The following is a 20247-nucleotide window of genomic DNA, read 5'->3' on the forward strand; positions in this document are numbered from 1 at the left end:
ACATCTACCCAACGCTAATTAGAGTATATCCGATGTATTAGGGAAAGGCCATACATAATAAACAAAACGGATATTACACTTCTTGAAATGAGCGGTTGGAAGAATAGTCTATGCCGATTAATGAGTTCATCGACTTCCCATCAAAATTTAAGAACTTTTACTTACAGTGCTTTGTTCAAAGAACTTAGAGTCTATTTAAAAACTTAATCTCAGCACAATTAAATTACCTAGTTAAGCCAATTCAAGGCACGTAGCGTTTGGTACACGAAGAACGTTACACGCAATCTGCACGTACTTAATGAAGTCATCACAGAAAATTTAAAGAAGAAAGCATGACATTCATCTTTTTAACGATTCACTATAATTCGAGCAATAAAATTGAGGACGAATGGTATGAGATATTGAAAATGCATATTCATTCACTTTCACCTTCATCAAGGACAAACAGTAAGTCAATACTGAAAGCAACAGCGCGCAGCATCAAAGCATCCTTATAGTCTTGTAAAAAAATCAAGAGCGCAGAGATTGCAATCGTTTCCATACAAGCATATGTAGTATGTGGTGCATTTGCAGCTTTTCTGTTTACGTGTCTACATATGCATTTATTTTGACTGCTGGTCGACCCTTGGCAATTAACCCCGCAGAGTAGGTGTGTTGTGTTCGGCAAATGATGACGTCTACACTTCGTTTATTGTGTGGGTGGGCAAGGAGATTTAGCTTTAAAGGTGCCGGAAATCTTGCACACACACACTCTCTCTTTCTCTCTCTTGTTCTCTTTCCTTCAAAGAGATAACTGCACGTAGTGATTTGGTTCACAGTGTCTGCGAATGCGGCACGATATGCTTAAACAATGTAGAACATTTTAAAATTTGCATTCACTATTTTATCGTCTCAGTCGCTATATACCAAAAACATTAATTTTTTTTTTTAGATGAGGTATGTACTGCACTCTCCTAAAAAGAACAGATTTCTATATATCGCTTTTCAAAGCTAAGTTCAATAAGAGCTGATGTAAGCAAATGGCTCTCAGGCGCCACTGAAAGCAAATACCTGATTTTGACCTTCTTGAGACACATTTTTACCTTCTCATGCAACTTCGAAACAGCCGGGAATCCAGCACCCAATCCCAACAACTCAAATTTTAAACTGCACACTCATTTCGAAGGTTCCAATATAGTAGCGAATGAGTAGAAACCTAAAAAGTTCTGTTTTATACATAATATGTTGCCTAGAATCATACTGAAAGCCAAAGAATAATCAAGTACTCCGCATCTGATGCAAGTATTTACGCTGAAAGCTTCTACGATCTTCGTAGGAAATTCAAAATGAAGCCCACATTTGAAAGAAATATTCTGAGACTATCGTAAGTAATTGAAAGGAGAAAATCTTCCTAAGAAGTGTTGTCCAGTTTTCAAGACTTCTAAAAGAAGAGTGTGTATCCAACCTCTTCCGGAATTAAAGTCTATTTAGATAAACTTATGACAATATGGAGCACAGGTCCGGTAGTAGGACTAACTTTTAGCATGAGGTACTGTTTATTGATTGTTATATCATGCTCGAGGTACTCGTTGAAAATAATTTTATGTGATTCCCAAAAAATGCTGGTTAAAACTATTCCTGTCACTTTGGACGACAACCATTCAGCGGACCACCGACTTCAGCATACAATAACTTAAGGACAAAGATATAAAATGTCAAGAAACAGTATTCTGATTACAGAAAACAATCTAAGATAGATTTTGTTTATTGCGCGATCTGGATAAAGGTGAGTAAAGTCAGCCCATGAATATATATGTATATAATATGTATGTATACATCAAGAGTTGATTGAAATTCAAAGGAAAGGTAAATTGGTTATATCTAAGGTTTTTAATAACATCTCAAGCAGTACCAAAAAAACTTTAGTCTACATACATATGTATGTACTAGATACACATAGAGGAACAGCTGAATGCCAATGCCGGTTTTCTCATTGCCGATGCCTTTCTAGCCACGACACAGCCACAGCACATAACGCTAAGCACATATGTACGCATGTGACAAGCCATCCCAATTTGACTCACAGAAAAATCAAGAACAAAAAAAACTAAAAAACAGTCGAATACAGATGAAAAAGAAAATTATATGTTGTTGGCGCCCCCAACATCCAAAACGGCTCCAGCAACAACAAAACCATTTAAAGCGAGAAGAAACGCATATCCATACTCATACCAATGCAGCTACCTACAGATAAACATATATACATACATATTATATGTATATGCGTTGAGTAAGCTAACGTCGATTTACCGAGCTCCAAAGCGCCGAGCAATTTCATGACGCTTGCAGCGGTCGGACTTGGCGCATATTATGTGTACGTGTACGCTTGGCTGCTTGACGAACTAGCTGCCGGTTTGGCTCGCTGGTTCGCTGCTTTGTGCTGACTTGCTGCCTCGGTGCGACCTCCTCGAGCCCAGTCACACAATAACGGCCAGCACAGTCGTCTTTGCGAGCTCGAATACGCTACACGCGGCCTGCGCGATACACCCAACCGATTACTTACATACTGTGGCGATAATATCCACACAAGTGCTGCTTCCCAGAATCCTACCAACGCTTTATATAAGACATCATTATACAACTTGTTTAAGTTATTTTATTTTCATGTCCCGTACGAACAATTTTTTGTTCTGTTCGACGTTTTGAAAGCAAGAGTGCAATAATATAAAGCGAAGAAGTACACTTTTGTTCTCTATAGTTTCGAGGTTCGGCGTTTACAAAAGACATACGTGAAAAGTACCCGCCAATTTATTTGTGATTTCGATTGTATGTCTAACCAGTGTTTTGTTTGATTAACTTTTTTAATTTACGAAATTTCGCGCTCGTCACCTTTGTTGTTATAATATTTGGTATAGTCCTTTGGCAAAGTAAATAAGAACGCGTTAAAAGGTAGAAACTTTGAAGAAGAAGCAGAAGAAGCGAAAAACGGCATATAAGCAACAAACTTTAATACAACAACAAATTTGTGTAAATAATTTACAAAACTAATAAAAAAGCAACGCAGAAGAAAAGGTCAGACAACAAAAACCACAAGTCATTACACTTTGGCAAAGTACTAAGAAAAGTGAAGGGTAAGTACCAACAAAACTAACTGTGCATAAGCAGCTCCAAACCAGCCGTCACTGTACACGTTTTTGTCCTTCTGTGCGCCTGGCCTCCTCTCCAAGGGCAGCTGTTGTAACAACGCCTCACGTTTACGCAACCAAATTTGTTCATCCAACTCTGCCAAGCACACACGCTTATTTACAATTGTTTTATGTAATCAGCGTATTTAGAAGGTAATGGATATCTTAGGCATTACACAGAGTTTCGGTTAAAAGCAGCTAAACGATTTAGATTATATTCACCTACGTAAGTCAGGTGTTTTAAATTTCAAGTTCAAATTACAAATTAATGCCAATGGAGAGTAGGACCGCGCTTATTTTGATTTATTTCGGATTAAAGTGACCAAATAATAATTGGTGTATTCGATTCGACAATTATGTGCTCATTATGTTTGGTATATGAGCTCTTCTCAAAGATAAAAATTTAAAAACAACAAGAAAATAAACCAGTTGAATTCAATAAGAAAGCATATGTATAGCTCTTTAAAGTGGTATAAAATCCCTCTAACTTTTTTCGCTTTAACTTGATTTGACTTATGTCAATTTACCGAGTCAGCTTGCTTGTTCAATAAGTGATTTGAATAAGTTTTTTTTTCGATTTGCCAGTCTCTAAATTTTGACGATTCGACGCTAGTGATTTGCTGAATAGTATTAAATATTGGCATTTCTAGAATTTTTAAATCGCTAAGCGATGAGGATACTTTTTTATATCAAACAAAAAAGGTTTGACATATTTTTTTAAGATCCCCCACATCGTTAGCCACTTAATATTTTGAATCAAGATCGAGTCAAACTATCTCATGAATTATTTTTGGAAGCACATATATTCTATAATTGCTATAAATATCTAAACAGAAAAAGGAACATAACACCTATTTTAGAGGCTTTGCTAAGATATATGTACATATTAACCTATGCAAGTATTTTTGTTGCTATCGTCTCGGAAGTTTTAAAAGAATTACGAATTAGAATTAGAATTTTTAAAGAGATATTTCCTTTCAGTGTTAAATTATATTTGTCTTATGGGCGCATACCACTCATTTAATCATCAGTTTAATGGACTATAATTAACGCCTATAATTAATGCTAGTGATTAGTAAAATTTGCATCTCTCTATTAGCCTACGACATACCAAGCGTTTAGCGAGAATATACCTAGCTATATTGGGTAAGTTTTCCACGCTCAATCTAACATATCATTGAAAAATCACTTATTGGAAAAACTCGAATGTTTTCATTTGATGTGATTTTTTGAAAATAATTACAGCGTCGCAATTCCAATTAACGCAATGAAAAAATTAAAAAACAAAAATAAAATTCTACTAGTTACTTATTCAGATGAGCAATTAGAAGAGGGCCTGAAGCGATCGCTTCACAAAACGCTTACGCCTAACCGCAAACACAACCACCCACATATGTGTGTATGTATCTAACTGCATTGTCGGGGATGTACAACTCTCAGTCAGTTCACTCTTTATAAGCTCCGACACACCCTGATCTATAGCCAAATCAAAAACAAGTAACGCTCGGTGCTTAAATCTAAATATAATTAACGTCGAAACGTTTATGTAAGTACAATATTTTGTAGACAGTATTCAAAATGAACTTAGGTAGTGATTGAAGAAAGGCCTATTGTAACGAAAGTCACATTCATATATCACAAATGCACGTTTGTTTGTTTCGGTTCTAGAATTAATTTGTATGGGTCACGTGGCAACGTCCGCGGCGTAAAAGGGTGATCAGACAACGTTTGTATCGGCGACTGACACCTCTAGCCATACATAGGTATAAGTATGTGTACACACATTTTTTGAAGTATGCCACTACCTTCCTTACTATATGTAAATATGTACTTCTATTTATACTATTTGCCGCTTAAAATTTAGATGAAGGAATTTTCGAGCATATCCCCAGAATAAATTACAGCACGAAATTGACAAAATACAGTACATACAAATGTTCTAACACAATACACCTAAGGAAATTTCATTAAGCAGCAATAAAACGCTGAGACTCGGTTAAAATTTCATGAATTTAAATTTCTCCAACTTTTCACGTCTAACTGTGTTCACAAATGGCAAAGCTTTTAAAATAATTTGAAATTAGCTGCGATTTTTAAATTTTATAGAGATTAAACATAAAAGTTAGTTTTTTTTTTACTTCACAACTCTCTTAATCAATAAATATAATAATATATCGAAAGTCTGTTTCTCCATTAATTTCATTTATAACAACTGCAGTTGAAAACGTAAGACAGAAACTTTCCAAGTGTGCTTGTTAATCTAATTACTTTTTCAAGCGCCTAAAGCTCGGTTTTATCAAAGCAATTTAAATGAAAAGTTATTTAAAATGCTTATTCTTTGTATGAAACACTTACTTAGTTTGCTGGTTGAATAAGAAAAATATATAATTTGAATATTTTTCAACTGATAAACTAATAATAATTTAACTTAAAAACGACTTTCCAACTACTATACAACAGTAAGTAAAAAAGCGTAATTTTTGAAGATTATCTCGAAAACAGCAGAAACTGATTGATATTCAAAGATACTGGAATTATCTTTATTATATTATTAGATAACTTTTTAACAACAGATCAGTTATAATTATATCATTAAAACTAATACACAATTTGCGCAGAAGGATCAAGCTGGAATAGTTTGACTAAAAATTATGGAAATTTAGCTTACGACGGTTTCCTGACGTTACGAACGAAAGGAGGTGAAGGGTTCGCTTACATTTACTATGAAAGTTTAACGGTTCGACGAGGCGTTTATCTTGTCTCTATCAATCTTGGTTTTCACACATCTCCTAGAGTTGTGCTACCTTCCAGAATTGATTATATACCATAAACTTGATATCAATTATAACATAGGGTTTTCTATTTGTACTTACGCAGTTCGACATTTAATTTAAAGTTATCGTTCCGATAAATATTCATTCAAACATACATATATATATGTATGTGGCTTGATATTCTGAACTCTACAATATTTGAGGTATAAGTACGGAACAAATATAAAAAGTCATGTAAGTAACGCAAATGTATGTTCATAAACATTATGTAAAATATATTGCTTTATATCTTTTAAATTTTTGTTGATTTCTGGTTTATCACGTATTTACCTTTTCATTAAATACTAATGTACTGAGATTATTGTGGCATTAACAGTTCCAGTTGTAAGCTGAAAAGAAAACTAATGAACTGATAAGCGTTGTATTTACAAGAAAACTGACACCCATCAAACACACATCGCCATGTATGGGTATACGAGTATATATAATATAATATATTATATGTATATATATACGTATATGTACGTGTGTAGTATAACCTGCAGTAAAATTGACTAAACTACTTAGCAACTAGTTTGAGCTTTAAATCAAAGAGGTCAACTGGTTATACAGGAGCTACTTGTCCGTTTCCGGTGAGACATATGCATATGTTTCATACTACCGCCCCACAGTTGATTCAACTAGGATTCTAAACTAAGTAAATAATTCGTTAAAACATAATTTTAATAAAAATTTACTAATATTACAAGTATTAAAGTATACTTTCATGACTACTTGTTTTCACTTCGACCTAGTTACCAACTAGTATTTTTCAGTCTAGTTTCTTCTCACATGAAAATGAGTATTCCTGACTTTTTGTAACTGATGATTTCAGTCGCAATTTCACATTTTCACTTACAAACTAATATTTCTCTTGACCAACTTGATGTTTTACTGCTTGCCAATACATACAAACATAGGCATGTATATACATTGGTACTTACAAATAACTTGAGGAAAATTAAAAACTGTTTATAAATGTAAACACATTTTTCACTGCGAGTCATACAAAGTGTCCGACAGTAAGTACGTAGATTTTTCTAGTCAGAGTATCGGATTTAATGTAACTGGCCAGTTACAGCTTTTGCGCTCACTCAATGTCAATATTATTATTACCACTTGTCATATAATTTGTTGAAGTGTGCAAAACAATTTATTTTTTTTTTAATGATGTTGTTCTTACAATAAGCAGTCTTTATTTAAAATCGCAGTGCCCTTACTTTGCTTTGTTTATTCGAGTCTTATTTTCCATATGTTTATCAAATTAATTTTTTGCCTGCTGTCAGTGTACTTGAAGGTATTTTTAATTTACTGTACTTCTGTAAATTTTATATCGACATATACTATGCATACATACATACATAAACACATATGTACATATATTTACACAATGCGTTCTTTTGATCGCTTCTTTTTTCTTTCTTCTGCAGCAGAAATTGTGGTTTATAGCACAATGTCACATCTTTTTACTTTATGCACTTTTCTCCTTTTCTCGTTTTCACATGTTTATTGCATTTTTTATGAAATCGACGACTTCGATGACTGCATTTCCCTCATGTGTTCATATCAGTATTAACACATGTGTGTGTTCCGTGGGGTCTTTGCCCTCTCTTATTCCTGGAAGAATTGTAAAATGTTTTTTGTTCCATTTTTATGACCATTTTTAAAAAACAACTAAATAAAATCCTAAAATATTATGGTAAAATAAGATAATTAAACTATATATGGTGTCGGACTTGCTTCACAATGAACCCGAGAAATTTATATATACAAGTATACATATATATATTTGGACACCCTGTGGGATGTAAAAGATCAACAGTTTGAGTCTCAGAAATTTATATTTGTATTATAAATGGTGTAACTAACTCCACTTTGTTTAATTTAAGCAGTTAATAATAATTATTATATTATTATTAAAGAATTTTCTTTACAATGCAACTCTGATAGCAAAGTGTGCATACTTTTTTGTTGCAATTCTTCTCTTTATAGATATTTAAAAACAACATTACAGACTGAATGTTTCATGCAATTAATTGAATTAAGGCTAAAATTAAGCCGGATCTCCTTTAAAAGTTTTGAACAAGCTAAAACCGTTATTTAGAAATCCACAAATTTTATTTAGCTCAGTCAAGTGTCCTTGTAATAATTCAAATGTTAAAATAATAAAACTTTCAAGTCCTATATGAATTGCGAGAAAAGTGGGTAGTATTTTTGAATCTAAAATCCCATTTACCAGAATTTTTAAATTTTTTCTTAAGAACGCAAACACAACACATGTAGTCCGGTCAATTTACAAATTCAAGGTTACAAAAATTCATAAGAAGCTATAGTAGTATCGACGGTCCAAATGAGCATTTTCTTGGGGAAAGAGATTACATAACGATATTTCAAAACCAGATCGATATGTATGGACGGACATGTCTACATCGGCTCAGTTTAACCCGCTTATCATTTATATGAATACTCTATAGAGTCTCCGCTGTTTCCTTTTGTGTTTTAGAAACTTCGTCGCAAACTCAATATAACCTGTTCAGGATATAATATTCTCACTATTTGTTAGAAAGAGTAGATATATTTTTAAATGTCAGCAAAGCCAAACTAGCAAAACCCTTTTGTGATCAAAAAACATATTCGCTTAAAACTTAAGTTTATGGAGAATCACAGAGATCATCATATTTGGCATAGGAGTACTAAAAAAGAATACCGATTTCGAACCTTTTCAGTTGCCTGAGCTCTCTTTTGACGGCTCTTTTTTTGACCATCATTTAATCTTTAGTTATTATATTGTATTTTATATTGTAATTAGATGTGGCTCCAATTTAAAATATTTTAAAACTATATAAAATTCTCTTGAATTTAAGTTTTAAACTTTTTATAAGGAAATGTTTAATAAAATTCATTATTATTCTGAGCTATTACTATTACATATGTATTTTGGACTTCCCATAATCCCAACCATGAAATCTTATGTTTATTGATGACACTGTTATCACAGCTGTAATAATTCCGAGCATGACCGAGCTCCATAATTTTCGTACTATAATATGAATTTAAGAGAGACTTTGTTGGCAGCAAGTTTTAAGCCTTTGTAGGGTCACGCCCAGTTTTTCAACAGTGTTTTAATAATAGGTTATATCCCAGTGTAAACTACTGAACCTCAGTGTCAATTTATACTCCAGCTATCACTTGCGCAGGCCGAGGTTCAGTTAATTTTGATATACATATGTATATGCATGCACATATATAACTCTATATCGATATCGATTATTTGTAGTTGCTACGAAAAACTGTAAGGCGTACAAAACTATTATGCACAACATGTAGCATAAATATCCTTCACATACTTTTGGAAATGCTATTGCTTTAAGCACAATTCGAAGAGATATTTACTTTTTTTATAGCAAGCAATTTAATTCCTACGTTTCCTATAAATGTTTTCTATTTAATGTAAAGACATAAAACAATCAACAAAAACACATAAGAAATTATGATTTATTATCAAACAAGTGTATATTTCACAAATTGTCGCTTTAAATTACACATAAGTATTTGCACACCCACTTTTCTTCAGAAATCGCATGCAACAAAAAACGAAGGTGTTTCCCCTTGCTGTGCACTAGCAGTGTTTACACTTTTCAAGAGATTTCATCAGTATTATTGTACCGGTTTGCAACGTGTAATAGTTTCTAACTAATACGAGTAACTTCATTATTAATGAATAAAATCTCAATTAATAACTGTTGGCAATTAAAATATGTAGGATTTTCTGTCATTTACTAACTTTAATACGCATTTGACATGAACATTAACTTTACAAAAATATAAAAAATCATGTTTTTCATACTCATTCGTGTACATATGTATATATATACCCAAAGTATTTCTATTTTTACCACGATAAACAACAAAAACAATCCGACTTAGATTAAATGCCGATGAAGCGCGCAAGTACATGCACATTGTAGTTGTTAAATGATAATGATTATTTGCACTTCACCTACCTTTCACCCACTCCAATGTATGTACATAGATATGGATGTACACTTGTAGTTGTTGTTATTGCGCTTTTTGCAGCGTTTTTTGTTACATTGTTTATAGGTTCCCGGTTTTAATAGAAGTCGATGCGCATTCATTGCTTCCAATTAAAAAAAAAAGATACATAAAAATCTGTTTTCAGTAAAAATACCATAACTTTTCAACCGTTTGGGATACACATTTTTTACATCGCGATTTTTTATAGAGCATAAAATCTCCTCAAAAATCTAGATGAAGGGAATTTTTTCGCTTCAAAAATTCGTATTTATGAAAACTTTGAAAAGCGAAAAAGTAGTTTGTTTAACTTCCTTAATTGAATAATGGTTGCAGGACCCTAAAGCGTATTCAAACCTAAAACAAAAAAATAAATAAAAAAAATAAAAACCTAAGTAATGGCTAGCTATAACACCCTTCACAAATATCGTTGATCGTTCAGTTTGTATGGCAGCTTCATATATGCTGTACTGATCCGAACTGAACAATTTGTTCAAAGATTGTACCGTTGATTTAATGGCAAACTTAATATACCCTGTTTAAGGTATAAAAATATCGGCTTTTTAATAAAATCATAGACTGGTATAACTCCTAAATACTATTCGATTCTAGTGGTCCCGTTTATAAAAATTATACGAACTTTTCCGTCTATCTGGTACAAATATTGAGTTTCCTTCCAACGAAAATAAATTTTCATATTTTTTCTTTTATTTTTTATTCAATTATTTCAATTTTAAGAAGCTAAAATATTTGAATTTACTTGTTAAGGTATTTTTTCTCTTCTTCACTGCAGGTAACTTACATATGTATATATAATATAATATATTAATACTCTCACAGCCTACAAATTCGTTCAAATAATTTGGCAACTAAAGCATACCTCCCTGGCGACCCACATACTTTATTATTACTTGCATTTATATGTATGTACAATACATATTTATACACATACATGTGTGTATTTCAATTACCGACAAATACTCCATAATCAATTGGCTCCACTTAGGTGTACTTTCCAATACTATTTCCGTTATCAATATTTTATTGCTTGCAAATGTTTGTAGACGCATATTTACAACACTTATATTGTGTGTGTACTCCACATATGCATACAAATGAACAGATGCACACTCATATATATAAGACAAAAACAGCATTTTCCTACCATCCGGGTATATTGATAAGCGCTGCTACGATTGGGTTACATCCACTATTACGTGCTTTTTGTCGTAAATCATTATTAAATGTAACTGTACATAAATATATACTTATTTATGTTTTTTTATTCATATTTTGAGGCAGTCGATAACAATAGTCCCACTGATTAAATATTTTATGTCAATAGCTATGTATTTTGTGCGTTGTAATAAATGCAATGAGTGGGCACATGAAATAATAGTGATAAAGAATGCCTACACACATACACACATACAAACTACAGACAATTGAATGTGTTAATTGCTTTGTGCGTGCTTTGTTGACAAGCGTTTACACTTTGCACAAATCAAAACACTTCATACATACTATTATGTATATACATATGTATGTATGAGTATATAGTGCATTAGTGCGATTGTAGTCGAGCAGCGTTTCTCGAGTGCATTCTTTTGTTCGAACTACTGTGGTGTAAATACATCCATATTTCAGTGAAATGCTGATTTGTAGGTTCTTCATTGCTAGTTTACACTCACATTATTTTATATTCCGTTGATGTTTAATCATCAGTTTTGATGATAAATACAAATTTTAAAAGCACAGGAAGCTTGTATTTAACTTTTTATTTGCTGTTTCCGGCAGAAAGTGGCTTGACAATGGAGTTCTTGCTCTTCAAAATAGGTATTTGTTTTCATCTAGAACTTCTGATTATGAAAATGATGAAAATTTTTTAGTGTGTCTATTTTTGAAGCTCGGAAAGATGAAATAGTCGCTGGGAGCCAAACTTTTTACACTTAGAACTGGTTTGGTATGGTCCCGTTATAAGGAAATCAATTGAGGTTCCAATGCGTTACATGCATTCAAGAATTAAGGCAGTTATTGAGGGAAAAGACTCGTGATTAGAAAATCCTATTGCGTAGTCTATATTTCTACCGTTAGTGGTGAAAATGATTTAGTCGCTTTAAATTTACTTTACATTGTTTTTCTTTTAATTAATCATGAATATCATGGAATGTACATTTTTGTTAATCTTTATTAATTAATTGACTTTTCCTTATAGAAACCAATTGCGAGAAGTTTTTTTGTGGAAGACTATTCGAATTTAGACTATGTAGTCAAACAAATTAAAATATTATAATAATATTCTAACTTTATAAACAAATTGATCATGGGATTTTATTTCCATTATATTTGGTGGTGCGTTTTTATTGACCGCAAGTGTAGCTGTATGTTGTCATTACTCATCAACAATTTAATCGCTAATAATGCTGTAAATATACTAAACATAATTATTGGTATGTAAAGCTGCCGTTTACCCGCATTTATGGTGACTCATTAATGCATCCATATGCAGTAATGATCTCCACAACTTACGTACACTTGGGTTAATACTTTATCCAGTGTTAAACAAAGCATAGATGTTGGTACTCTGAAAAATTTCCGCGTTCGATACCCCACTCTGCTCGTTACGTTTAAGCTCCTTGCGCTTATCATTGAAATATTGTTAAAGTAATCGAACTTCTGTATATTTTAACTATAATTGGTTATCTCAGTATGTTTGATCTAAGACAGCTGTACATTCGATTCGCTCCTCTCATATTCGCTCATCAATTATAAAAATTTCCTATTTTCATTTCTCTATCCTCGCAATCTATTTTATCAATCTCAAATACGTTTGGTTGTTTAATTTGCACGAAGTAGGTTTCATCAAAATGTATATGTAGTATAAATCGAATATATGGTATAGGTGTTTTTTTCGCAGACAATAACTCTACATTTCGATAATATATTTTGAATAATCATTCTAAATATATTAATTAATTTTTATAAAAAAATAACTTTAAAAAAAATTTCAAGCTTAAAAATAAAGCTAAGAAATTAAATTGTTTAAATAAATCAAGTTTTATCATCAGCGTGAGCATCCCGCCTTACTTAAATGCGAATAGCCAAAATTATTTCAAAATCAAAAAGGCTCAATCAATTAAACAACAATTGTGTTTTTTACTAATTTAAAATTCAGAAATATTTGTTTGTTGGCTTGCAGGTCAATGCACCTGTAAGTGGCAACGTCAATCGCTTTGACACCGTATACCTGACTGTGCCGGCATTCGACACGTTAAATGCACTCCATGCGATTGCTGCAGTTTACCGAAAAAAAATTATATTGTACGATATTTTCTCGTTTCATCATTACCAATAACTACAATATGTATGTACATATGTATATACAAAATATGCTAATGTGTAGGTAGATTTCTGACAAAATATGTATGTGAGGGAATATTTTTTTTTTGCTTATTTAGAAATATAAAAAAATCACTAAGCAAATAAACCAAAAATCAGACATATGCGTCATGGAAAGACACTAAATTAGAGTATGTTAGCCTTATTGGAAAGCGTTCGTACACGGACACTGCCAAGATAGCACAAGTGCCACTAAAAATAAATGTGTCAGTATTTATTGAAAAATTTCCGCAAAAAATTCCCACTAGAAATATGTGTAGGACAATAACGGTTTGCATTAAATTGTTTTGTTTCTGTTTATTTATGTTTTTTATTTACTTCTTTCATACATTCAGAAAACACATTTTAGTATTTTTTTTATTCTGTTGGAAAATTTTTTTATCTGCTATCATCTGCATCCGTTCAAATATGTATGTTAAATTTCGAAAACATTTTTGTATTCACTGCCAAGAAATCGTAATTTATTTACGTCTACGCAACGGTGTAAATGCCGCTGACATTCACACTCGTTTTCCTATTTCGTTTTTTTCAACTTCTTTGTTTCGAAACTTTTACTTGTATCTTATTTTGTTCCATAAATATCAACATATGTACGAGTACATGAAAAGCTAATTGGAAAGAAAATTCTAATCTGGTACTTAAGCATGTACATATGTACATATGTATGAGTGTGTGTTGTCGGAAAATTTAGATAAGCGTATATTGTTCAGCATATATACAGACATCATATGTGTACATGCGTATGAACATAAATATCATATCTACTTATATGTACTATTAACTTTTGTGTAACTCAAATTTAGTCACATATACATATATCTGTGGCGTTTTGTCATAACATCTTAAATCCAAAAATGGTATTTGAAGATATTAACGATTTTTTGTAAAATCTGTTGTGTTGCAGCTTTAGAAAATATTTCAAACCTAAAAAAAATTGCGATATTTCTAAAGATAAATTAGACAAATTAAAAAAATTAATTATTAATTAAAAGTATTCTTTTGGTTATTTGTTCTTAAGATGTTTTTGAAAAACGTAGATAAAAAGAAAAGATTGACTTATTAGACTTGAGTTGCTTTTACGAAAGAAAAATGAGAGTTCTTAAACTTTTCAGTGCACATAAGAGCTTCTGTTAAAATTGAAACAAATAAGTAAGTAGAGGTAATATGTTTACTGTTTTTTTATTTTTAAAAACCAAAAAAATATTTAAATTAAACAACTGACAGTTTTCAGTTCTTATTTATTTATTTAAAACAGAAAAAAATAATTTAAATGTACAATAATATTAAAATTTTTCACTTAAGCTTGGCAATTCGATATGGTTTCAACATAATGAAATAATTATTCGTTTCTTTCGTAGTTTTCGGTTAGATCTAGGTGGAAATTTATCATACTTATTTTCTGAAGATAAATTCTTATAGAAGTCTCTATAAATTTCATCCACTAGCGGCAGCACGTCTATGCGATCATTTTTCTTTTTAGTGTCAATTTTTATTGGTGAGATATAGGAATGTATTAACTCTTTTATTTTAGCATTAATTATTCCTCGCTTTGTTATATTAATGCACTTGAAAGGATCGTCTCGCGAGTGCGAAATCTAATAAATATATCTGATTAACCCATTCCCATTTCCTTAACCTAAATTTTTTTTCTGTAAAACGACATATGTACTTACATATGTACAAGTATGTACTTATGTTCATTTAAGTTATGGAAATCTAAAAAACTGTTTTAAATATAAAGGCTTAAGTAAACATAAGATGATTGATAATATTAAATTTTCTGAATAGAATTTGAAAACGAATTGGATTCAGCTGTGCATTGCAAGAAGATGAACCAGACCAAAACTCGATTTTAACTTAATTTGACTAATGTTATTTATATATGTATTGCCACAGAAGTGATGATTTTAGTTTTTGAAAAAAATATTTATTTTCTTGACTTTAAATGACGGTGGTAGGCTTAGATTTATAGAATTATTTTTAATTTATTTCTTATACAAAAACGAGTCTGTTGATAAAAAAAACATATATTTTAATGGGTGTTCGGCCTCTGAAAGTGTTTTATTGCACAATACAGTGGTGAAATAAAATTTGGATACAGCTGATAAATCCAAAGAAATTTAAAACATTTGTTAAGTAACATCTTTTTGCATGCACTGTATACTTGCACTTACTGTTTTAATCAAAGAATGGATCTAGTTACCTAAATTTTTTTGCAATCGTTTCTTAAAAAAATTAATGCGAAAAGCTTATTCAACTCTTCTCAAATAGAGAAATCCGTCAGAGATCATACAATAATTATTTCATCTCTAGTAATTATCCAAACCCTTTTCAGCTTTCTAGTATTTTTTACAATATTCTTGCATTTCAAAAGTTAGTAATCAACAAGTTGAAAACAATATAAAAAACATATTAATAATTTTAAATATATTTGGTTATTTGATAGAAAATACAGTATCTCTTCACATACCTATCTTTCGTTTAAATTTATTTTTTTTAAAAGCTGGTAAATCAAGGCTTTTAATTTTATTGTTACAATTATTCTGAACTTTATCTATTAAATACCACCCACTTGATATTTAGCCGTTATTTACAGATTACATACAATCAACTATTTACGGTTCGTTGCTAATTTCGCAAAAAACCCATATTCATGGCGAAACTATTATATTATATAAATAAAGCGATAAAAGATAACTCGATATAAATATTTTCCGGTTGTCATGAACAACGTTCAATTTGTGAGCAGTCTAGTAATTATTGCAATGAAAAACAACACCAAAATTATAGGGAAGACTGATGATTGAGATGAGTTTTATATTTACGTGATGGTTACTACTCTCATGCAAACTAATATTAGTATGAGTTATTTTCATGATTTGTATCGGCTTAAAATGGTAATTTAATTATTATGGCAATAGCAAAAACTCTGCCAGATTTTAGATAAAGATTTGAACTCATTACATTTATAAACAATTAAATAATGGAAAAAGCTAAGAAAGCACTTAATTAGTAAACAATATATTGAAAATCTTAATTAATGATCTGATTAACTCCATAAAATTAAATTACAGGGAAAACATTTTATATACATAAAAAATAATGTAGTATTATATAATAGTATATAAAATGTGTCTAAGCATTTTGACCAAAATGACAGTCTTCCGTGCTGTATGGTTTGTTGCATAACCCTACTAGAACCATTTAACGCTTAGATAATTGATATTGACAGGAGAATAAAGACTTATTATTAGACCCAATAATGCTTTCACAAAAGAGAGTAACATTCAAGGTAGGATGCAGAATCTCTTCAGAATTAAAGCGCTTTGTTCCTGATCACTGAAGGTGACTTGAGAATAAGAATGTTAAAGTATGTTTTCCAGTTCGTAAGTTTCAGTAATGATTTTTAAAGGTTGTTTCAGTAAGATTTTTTTTACATTGCAATTTGACAAAAGTATATGGAACATAAATGTCTACCCTACACTCACATTTATTATGTCAGTCCTGACAGTCATATCAACAGTAAAATGAAATTCTGTTTACGTCGAAAGGAGACTCCTTTTACATATTTATGTATATTATTATAACTAAGTTTAATTAAAAGTTTTGATTTTATGAAAGAAATAAAAATTATATTAGCTACTGCGCAAAAGAATTTTTATTTGTGGTAGATTTATAGTCATTACTGACAAATTGCAGCTAAGATAGCGTTTCAGTCCTTACTGACAATTTTCAGCTATGATGAATTTATTGTCAGCAATGACTCAGAAAAAGACATGAGAGTGCGCAGTATAGATATATAGTGAATCAATTTCGAATACCGATGTGTTAAAGAGAGATGCAAATTCACACACATACGTTTGTTTACATCAGTTTTTGCACAAGGCTCTTACTAAAATGATATAAACTTTGTCCTGCGCGCTGACAAAATTTTTTCAGCTGTGACCGTCACTGTTCTTGTAGGTTAAACACGAGGATGATTCATACATACAAGCTAAACATGCATACATATGGTACAACGTTTTTTGATAAAAAAATATTCAGAAGCAAAGGTGTACTCGCGGTATAAAGTCTGGAGTCACCTGCTCAAGAGTTATTGACTGACTTTATTTATTCTATATAACAAATATTTTACTCAACTTACTTTTTAAAAACCTTTAAAACTTTTTTATCGTTTTAATAAGGAAATGCCCACAAGATATGTACATACATTATATATATATGGTAATTCAAAGGTATATGCACATATGTAATACTCAGACACGCGCTAAACTGATAACTTTACTCATCAATAAACTTCTATGGCAAAACCAATCTTCAGACCTGGGTAAATACCAAATATTTAATTATGAAAGATAAAGTTCTACCGGTTGGGCTGTTTGATAAATTTGTTGATGAATGGAAAATTTCAAAAAATAAAAACAAATCCATAAAACAAGTTAATAGTAAAAGTAGATAAAAGCTTCCTCATACATATACATACATATTTAAATACCTGATAGTGTGACAATGAATGGTTAAGAATTATAATATCTATAATAAGTGTGGATACACTTCTGACTTCACATTTTTATACCCTGAACAAAGGTTTGCCACGAAGTTTGTAAATGTATTCTATAAAATTTACATACACATATATATGTATAAGCATAATTGATCAGGTTGACGAGCTGAGTTGATTGATCAAGATCAAGATCCTGTATGGACAACTTTTTTATTTGACGATATATTTTCACGAAGTTTGCATGATTCATATTTCAAGACAACACCACAATATCCGAACATATTGCTGAGATCGGACGACTATAGTCATAAGCTGTCACACAAACTCACCGATCGAAATGAAGAAAATTTTTCTTTTTTACCCTTTTATGCTACAAGACATGCTCTTTTGAAAAGTATTACGTTTTTTCTTGTTTTTATTTATTTAATCTATTTTTTTGTCCAGACTCTAGAATTTTTTGCCGACCACTGGTCTAGAGTAGAATAAGATTACAAAGTGCGTTTTAAATTGCTACTTTTCTTTAAAATATACTGTACATAAATGTATACATATATAAGATACTATACCTAAGGATATAGTGAGTAATTAATGGGAATGGAGGATATTGAAAATATGTAACTATTGGATTGCTTGGTCATAATCCTCTACCCCTTGATTAGCAAATGGCTGGGTATTTGATTTCAACGAAATGTTATATGTGCTTAGGTTATATACTATCCCATGATATATGTAGATGTCTTTATATAATTATAAGTATTGTATGCGGATTCCGACACATGACAGTTGATATTAAAATATTTATTGTGAAGCGAACAAAGAACTGATGTAAATTAAATGAACTAACACAAGCTAAATGCAAAATGGAAAAATAAAAAAAATTATACTCGCCAAATAAAAAACTTTGGAATCAAAATTATTTGACATATATAGTTGCGATCGTGAGCGTCTATATTAATTTTCAAATTTTACGGTAGCAAGATTCAAAATAGATATCAGTCTCTGCGATTTCTTTTCAACGATCATTATTTTAAGGTCTGAACATTGAAAACTCGCTGGTGTTCAGATCCGGAGAATATCGGGAATGAGGAATTTACTTTTATTCTCATGGAGAAGTCCCATTTTATTTGGTCAACAATTATTTTTAATAATATTATAAAATTTCCAGTACGCAAATATCGATTGCAATTCCCCATATGAATTGCAGCATATAACATTGAAATCGCACGCCAGGATATTCATTTATGCGAAATCGTATTAATTTGCATACAAATATAATATAGAATACATATGTATATAAGATATATTATTATGCTGTTAAAATGGTATACATATGAAATTCTCAACGATAATTAATATTCCGCTAAATGAACTGAGTGCGTGCTTCATGTGCTTACAGCTAACTAACTATACTTACGTAAGTACCTACGTACATATGTATCTATGTTTCATAGTAATGAATGGTGTGCGGCGGCGTTGCGGTGAGCCATTTACAAAAATGGCATGACGTGCATTCCATCAATCACAGCTACAAAACACCTGCCTGACGCAAAAACAACATGAAAGTCACGTGAAATGGCATTTAGCAATGTTTATATGTCAAAACCAGAAGTGCAAAGCTTTAAATGCTGCGTATGCAATTGACTATTAAGCTTGCGTACACATACACATACATACAAACGTGGCAAGTAAGTAGGTAAGTGGGGTACGTGCGCGGCTATTACTTGATTTGTTGTTGGTTCGTAATTTTTTTTTTCGAACAGCTACTAAACTAGTCAAATGACAGAAAAACTGCCCAAAACTTTAGTAGTCAATCAGCAATTTACAACCTTTGGAAGCCTTCAGATGAGATCTAGCAACATCTTTATTTGAATTAGTTAAGCTGAAGTTCGGCCTTATATCTGCCAAGTTGTAAAACCATATAAAAGAAATTTTACATATTTACATATATACTTACTTACATACGTAACATATATATGTATGTGTCGCTGACAGCGCGTGGGCGCCTGCCCGTTATACGCATTTAGTTCCGTGCGCATTGCTTCCGTTTCACATACACTTACACAAGTGCGCAATTAAAATTTATAATTTTTTTTCAAGTACAGCTTTAATTTTAGATAAACAAATTTCTAACATATATTTACTTACATTTAGTACTATTTTTTATTAATCTCTGTGCAAAAAAAAATTTCGCACTGACTTCAGTAACGTGGAAATAATAAAAGGTGCACGTGATGATTAAATACTTGCAGTAGAATTATCACTATTCATATGAACAAATGGATGGTCAGAGCGAAATAATGCAAATTTCTTTGGTGATTGTACCGTTGCTTTTGAT

General features: G+C 31.3%; 1 protein-coding gene across 1 annotated transcript in view; it reads left to right on the forward strand.

Annotated features, from left to right (window-relative positions):
• Positions 1-2467: 2467 nt before the first annotated feature.
• The window catches only part of nebu (solute carrier family 2 member nebulosa), a 66138-nt gene continuing 48358 nt past the window's right edge, over positions 2468-20247 (forward strand). The window contains exon 1 of the mRNA XM_036360447.2: positions 2468-3110. The gene's annotated coding sequence lies outside the window, so the exon portion shown is untranslated. The remainder of the gene's footprint in view (positions 3111-20247) is intronic.

This window comes from Bactrocera oleae, chromosome 6 (assembly GCF_042242935.1).
Source record: "Bactrocera oleae isolate idBacOlea1 chromosome 6, idBacOlea1, whole genome shotgun sequence".
NCBI classification, from domain to species: Eukaryota; Metazoa; Arthropoda; class Insecta; order Diptera; family Tephritidae; genus Bactrocera; species Bactrocera oleae.